Raw genomic sequence first — 7,212 nt, forward strand, 5'->3', positions numbered from 1 at the left:
GCTCTGCAAATCTGACTAACAGAAACCACCACCAAAGAGAGTTAAAAAGCAAAAGCAACGTGGGAGAGAACTGAACAAGCATGGAGAGACGAGTGCTCCTTCTCTGCTGCCAGCAAAGTCCCACAAAAATATTCCTTTGCAAAAAGGGGAGTAAAGATCACAGCAACTTGCAGAGAAAGATGCTGACAGCAGCGATAGATGTAGCTTAAGCAAAGGACCAGGGCAGCAAGGGGTGTTGTGGTAAATACCTTGTCATCTCAACCTCCTCTCTCTACAGAGTCAACAGGGGCAGCAGCTAATCCTCCCCTTGTTTTCAGAACAAAACAAATTCCTCTCATTCCACTAATCCATCACCACCTCAGCAGCATCAGCTGATGCACAGCCTCTCTCCTGCTATTCTGCAGCTGCCTTGCTAAAAGCATTAACACCATAGTGACCTGCTGACTTGGGCCCCGAGCCTGTAGAGGTTTGATAGGCAAAATTCCCACTGAAGTCAATTGGAATTTCACACACTGGACATCATCTTGTCTCAGTGTAATTTAGCCAGCCTCAGCTTCTCTAAGGTTGCTGCTTTTAAGGGCTAGTGGAGAAAAATCTCAGGTTTACAGGACAAAGGGTAAAGCAATATTTAATTAAATCAATAAATCCCCACACCCAAAAAAGTAGCAGTGTCGTTATTAATGCACTATAACAGCAGAAACAACCTCCAGCTGTATTCTTTGGGAGGTTCCTTGCTGAAGGATCCAAAATTCTGAATAGGATGGATGCCACAAAGCTGTTTGAGCTGCTGCCAAATGCAATAAAGAGGCCCAAAACAATGGAAGGGAACTGGGAAGTTCCTGCCCTCCTAAAATTACGTATGTTTTTATTACATAAACTAGTGGGAAAAACCCTGGGCTGAAATCATGGCTGCACTGAAGTCAGAGTTTTGCCATTGACGTCCGTGGGGCCTGGATTTTACCTCAGGAGTTAATATGAAATTTGAGCACTGCTTATGTTTAACATAAACTATAGATAACAAGAAATCTGTACAATGTTGCAAAAAAAAAAAAAAAAAAAAAAAAAAAAAAGTCGTCGTCTCTGTCCTATTTGATATCTGCTTTACACAAAAGTGTTCCTGATTCTCAAACTAATGGGCCTGATTCTCATTTACACCACTCTGGCAACATAAAGGGCTTCAAAGGGAGAGTAAATGTAATTTACGCTGCCAAAGCAGCATAGAGGAGGCCTTCGTGTAAATGAGGATCAGGCCCAATAGTTAAAAAGAAAGTTGTACTCGATAATATAAATAGCAGTTGGTATGAATCACCCATTTACACCAGCTAAAAGTCTAGTCCAAAATATTACAGGTCAGTTGCTGAATTTTTTCCTCCTTCTATACACACAAGGTTTGTCTACCTTAATATGTAAATACATATTGAATTAGATAGTTGTATTAAATCACCTTACTCTCATATAGTGTGCACTATAAGTAACACACAATAATTATAAAAACATCTGAGTTTTGAAAACTTTGTAAGAAGTAGACATGGCTGTTTAGTAAAAATAGCTTTTTTCATTTTAGATTAAATAGCTAATGCTTTTTATTCAGCTATTTTATTTAAATATGGGAAAAATTACACTTGCCATGTTAATAAACATGCCTTTCCTATTTATTGTTACCTTTCATCTAGATGGATCCCAAAGTATTTTGCACGTGTGACAGGGAGATGAATGATTTCACCTGAAATGCAGCCAGCTCTGGGGTGGAATGCAACAGCTGTTTAGCAGCTGGAAACAGGGCATTCTTGACAACCAGCTCAGCAGTGGAATTCACTTATGCAGTAGGTTAGAGTTGCCACAAACCTTACTTTCTTTGGCACTGAAGGTAAAATTAACTACTTCAGTTCAGCTTTCCTACAATAAAACAAAAGAAAAAGAAGAAAGAGAATGAACACACAAAGATTTCTGTCTGCCACTGTGGAGGAAACAGGAAACTAGTATATAGTGTATGAAAGACGCTGCACTATGTCTGATTTGCGCAGGGCTCTCAGATTTAACAATGAAGAGAGAGTAACATTTAAATGGATAGATTAGCAGTACACAGAAACATGAACCACTGATTGAGAACAGATAACTACATATATTACAGTAGCACCTAGATGCCCCAATCAAGGATTGGGGCTCTGTTGTGCTGCCCAAATAGGTAGCAAAGACAATCCCTGCTTTTAAAGAGCTTGTAATCGACAGTGACATAGTACAACAGGAGTTTGAAAGTGGGAAATGCTTGCACCACAGTTATACATACGGTGAACAGTCACTAGAGAGTTTGCATTACAGAACTGTCCCTGATGCCCTACCTGTCCCAGGAATTGGGGATATGGGCATTTGTTAAAAATCTTTGTAGAGAATATTGCAGGAATCATTGTATCCACACAAAAGAATGGAGAGAATTCCTAAACGCCTTCTCAACTAAAACACAGTTACTGTACAAGGAAGTCCCATAGCAGCAGAGGGCCCAAATTTGGCCCAAGTACTTTATTTACTGACTACTGAAGCCAAGGCAGCCCTGACTAAAGACATTAATGGAACTGTAAATGGGTGCTTTGCTGCTTTGGGTTTGTTTTGTTTTTTTTATTGGAAGGAAACTGATTTATGTGGAGATTTCCACACATCTGAAAAGCCACATTAACGTGTTTGTCCAACAGCACAGTACTCACACACACATATTGACCTCTCTCCATTGAAAAGCCTTACTGTGCCTTGTAGGTTTGGCAAGAATACAGTAATCAAAGCATTTTCTTAAATAATGAAAGCCAAGGGAAGTCCGCTTAATGTAGGAAACAACAGAGATGAAATTTCCACTGGGATAAGACCTGTGACTGATCAGCATTTCTTTAATGGACAACAAGCATTTGATTTAAAACTTCATTTAATAAAAAAAAAAGCCAAAAGAGCATTAGCATCAAGATGAAGTGATCTGACACGAAAGCACTGAGAGTGGGCTGTGACACAAAAAGATAAACAACCTGACTTTTAACAATATGCAGTTGTGTTTCCCTTCCCAAAAGGCCTTTTTACATTCTTCTATTTTATCAGTGAGAGTAAGAACATACTGTCTTGGTACATAACATTAGTTTCTTTCCTCTCCTCCCCCTACCCAAGTTTCTATATTAAAAATGAGTGATTTCAACAAATTCAATGTTCAGTTGTTAGGTGAGATGTCACAATGAACACAGACCACCCACTGACTTCATTTGTTTTGGTTATTTAGCCCAAAATTACTAAAGATTTTCCACTGCCCTTTATAATGCAAAACATAAGCATTTTTTGTACAATAGGTAATGGGTGGGGTCAGGGTGAAGGGAATGTCATGAAGATCTCAGAAAATACAAGACATCATGCTGCACATTTTTTGCCTTTCACCCCATTTATAACTGAAGCCAGAGGGACAATCTTTCTTCCTTCTTTTCAGCTCACAATACTGTTTAGAGGAGATGCAAGCCAGTTTTCTTCCTCACTCTGCCTTCTTAAGACTGCTGGATAAGATTACCAGTTTCTAGCTGGTTCACACTTAGGATCTCTATATTACAAGAGGACTACAAAGCTGAGATGAAAATGGGGTTAACTCAGAAGTGTGTGCTGCCTCAATCCAAGCTGTCAGGGATATTCAGCAGAGCTATATTGTACAAAGTTCTTTATCCTCGCTTGTGAAATCCTCTGGCATTTCCTAGTTTGCTAGACATCCCCAACTATATCATTCTGTGACATCAATGCTACCGTAGGTTGTATGGCATTTTTGGCATAAGTGCTGTCACATTCTGGGACGACGTGGCAAACTAAAATATACCAGAGAATTTCATAGACATGGAAAAAGAACTTTTCAAAAGGTAATTTAAAATGCATTTCTCTGATGACTACATCTAGTTAGAAGCAGCCTATAGTATATATTTCTGGTCTTAACTCAAGTTTTGTATTAGCTTTGCAGATCACTTTTGAAGGCACATCTAGTTGGAAAGTTGTTTCATACTACACTTTCCAGTTCCATCCTAAGAACTCTCTACCCTTTTATGGTCAGAAATCCATACCTATAGTCAGTCTCACCTCTAGCCACACCTGTCACATGTAATTAACTTAGACTCAATGAAGTGCAGAAACTGAAGAGAACCTTATCTATTCACACTAAAAGCAAGATTTTGGCCAAATGCAGATACCCAAATTAGAATTTGTCTAGGGTCCTAGGACTAACACCTTTATCTTTATGAAAAGCGACATATGACTTCCAAAGATCACAACAGACAGGACTGTGCTTTTACATTTCATCTGAGAGACTATTATTAAATCTTATTCTAGCTAATTGCAAATTCTTTTTTTATTACTTTTGCTCTGCTCCTCAGGATAATAATGCCAATAACTGGAAACTGGCAGGCTGAATGCTAAGAATCTGGCTTCAGAATCAAAGTGTACTTGTTTAGTCTTGTTGTGAAGTATGTGAAGACATTTAAATGACAGAAAATCTGTCAGTTAAAGATGTTAAGCTTCACTTTTAAACCACTTGCTTAATGTTCCTTCTTTGGCTGTATAAACCTCTAGCCGCAATCACGAACAAAGTAATTCTGAAAATCCTATTAAAAAAAGTTGATTCATATTGCAGAAATGTGTGCTACATAGAATTACAGTGGCAGACACTTTGATCCATTTCATTGCTTCGTTACTTCGATGCTAGTTATCACAATGATATTCAATAATCAGAGATGGATCTGAATCTTTTCACAACTGCAGAAACAAAGTTTTGTTTATGTAAGAAATAAACCCTCTTTTTGTCATTCTTCCTGATGTTCCTCAAGGAATTTTGATATTTGAGAGAAAGCAATACTTTCTTTATTAGACAATTTAAGCTTTCATTAATGGCACCTCTGGATGCACATCACTTGGCCTACAGCAACCAATGGTTAATCCATCTTAAGTTAACACAGCCAGTTTACAGTCCATTGGTCTAATTGTGTCTCTCTCCTAACAGTCCTGGACTACACTAGAGAGTTTTGTCAACAAAACTGCCCTATTTTGTCAACAAAATAAAACCACCTCAACAAGAGGCGTAGAGCTTTTTTCGAAAAACTGTCAGTGTAGACACTGCTGTACGGTTAGGTCGCAATAAATGGCTTCTATAAATATCCCACAATGCCAATCCTGACCACTCTGAACATCTGTTTGCACTCTGTTGCTCTGCAGTCACCCACCCCTCCCTCTTTAAAGTCACAGGAACTTTTGACATTTTTATTCCACTTCCTGCTTGGTCGGCGTGGAGAGCTTGCATCTCATCTTCCCAGCGGACCATGGAGGCTCCACGCAGCAAATGCTCTCCCGCTTGGAGCACAACAGAGCTTCTGGACCTGATCGGCATTTGGGGAGAGTCGGTCGAACAGTCCCAGCTCCACTCTAGCTGAAGGAACTTTGATACCTACAGCCAGATTTCTCGTACCATGACAGAGAAGGGGTATGAGTTGGACATGCTTCAGTGCCGAGTGAAAAATCAAGGAGTTGCAGCAGAGCTACCAGAAGGCAGGGAGGCAAACCGTCGCTCTAGTGCGGAGTCAATGAGCTGCTGCTTCTACAAAGAGCTGGAAGCCATCCTCAGCAGTGACCCACATCCACCCCAAGACACCCGTAGACACCTCCGCAGCCCTGTGGCCATCGGATACCGGACTGAACTGAACCCCGACGAAGAGGTCATCAATGAGGAATTGGAGCTGGAGGATGACCCAGAGCCGGGGAGCAGTTTGGTTGGTGAGGTTGGGAGTCAGGAGCTGTTCTCAACCCCAGAAGGCTACAGCCAGCCCCAGCCCTTCAGCTCAAACATTCAGGATGCAGGAGAGGGGAGCTCTGATAAGAGTTTGGAAGCTGATGCTGCTTGCGTACAGGAGCCATGGGGGTCATTAGGTTGGCTAAAATAAAGAGGTAGTTGAAGTGATAGAAATGCACAGAAGTAGCTGTGTTTCCATGTGCTTTCCCACTCCCTTGCGCATCTAGGCAGTACGGCTGAGAAGCACGTTAATGGTTAGTGACTACCAGCGATCCCAGTGAGGGGTGGGTGTAAAGGTATTCGAACCTCTTTGCCGGTACATAGTATTTCCTCTCTGCCCTCTGACATGTGGGGCAAGGAGGCCGGGGTCTGCCACAGCGCTTTGGCTAGTTTAACCACCCCTTCTTGCACAGGGAGGGCCACTCTACTGGGAGCTGCTGACGCCAGGATCCCAAAGTTTGTCCACTGGTTCATCCAGTTCCTCTATTTTGGGGCCCAGGTTGGATGTGACTCTTTTTAGCAGATCTTGGTGGGACCTGAAGTCATCCAGCGGCACCACTGAAGAAGGTCCTACTACTGCCTCGTCCAGTCATGACGAAGAAGAGGCTGGTAGCTGAGGTGGGGGAGGGGCTGCTGCTCTGGATGGGGTGATCCCCCCACCCCCGAACTCGAGGCCTGTGAACCTTCATGGTTCAATTCCACATTTAGATGCAGTGCCGAGCTCTGAGGAATAGAGGACTTCGGTACCGATGAACCTCCCACAGAACCAGCTTGCGGGATCCCAGATGGAAACCCCCACCAGTAAGGCCATGGTCCTGGCCATTCTCCTTGTGGGCAGGCCCCCATTGGCAGCACTGTCGAGAAGCCGGGCATTGGAGCCAGGGTCTGCCTCATCTGAATTACCTCGTAGCTTTCCGAGGATCAGGTGCTGCTTTCCGACAGCCAACGTGGTGCCGACGCCGAATATCTCCCAGTGCCGTGTGGAACCTGGTGAAATTCTGGCACTGGTGAGCAGCACGGAGAGCCCGAGTGATGGGCGTGACGGTACCAGCTCTTGTCCTTCGGTTTCTTGGAAGAACTAGGAGAGCGGGGTTGAGGTGCCAGGGAAACGTGCCGTGAGTCTGGCGACCTGCGTCGTTTCAAGGCCCCGTAGCGATGCTCTGCTGCCTGGTGCCAATCTTCCAGGGACCAGCGGTAAGAGCCCCGTCTGCCACTGTCTTGACCCGGAGAGCATGTTAACTCCAGGGACCATTCGCGCACCGATGAAAGGTGCCTGAAGGATGGGGACTGCTGAGCAGATCTCCTAGCCAGCTTGTCCTTCGATAGTTTCCCTGCTGGTGCCGTTGCTCGGTCTCGGTGCGGCGGCCTGCCGTCCCTCAGCATCGGCGGCACGGGCATTGCCATGAGGTCCTTCGTTGCCTGAAAGGCCT

This window comes from Emydura macquarii, unplaced genomic scaffold, assembly GCF_026122565.2.
Source record: "Emydura macquarii macquarii isolate MOO-44397 ecotype Brisbane River unplaced genomic scaffold, CSIRO-AGI_Emac_v2 contig_705, whole genome shotgun sequence".
NCBI classification, from domain to species: Eukaryota; Metazoa; Chordata; order Testudines; family Chelidae; genus Emydura; species Emydura macquarii.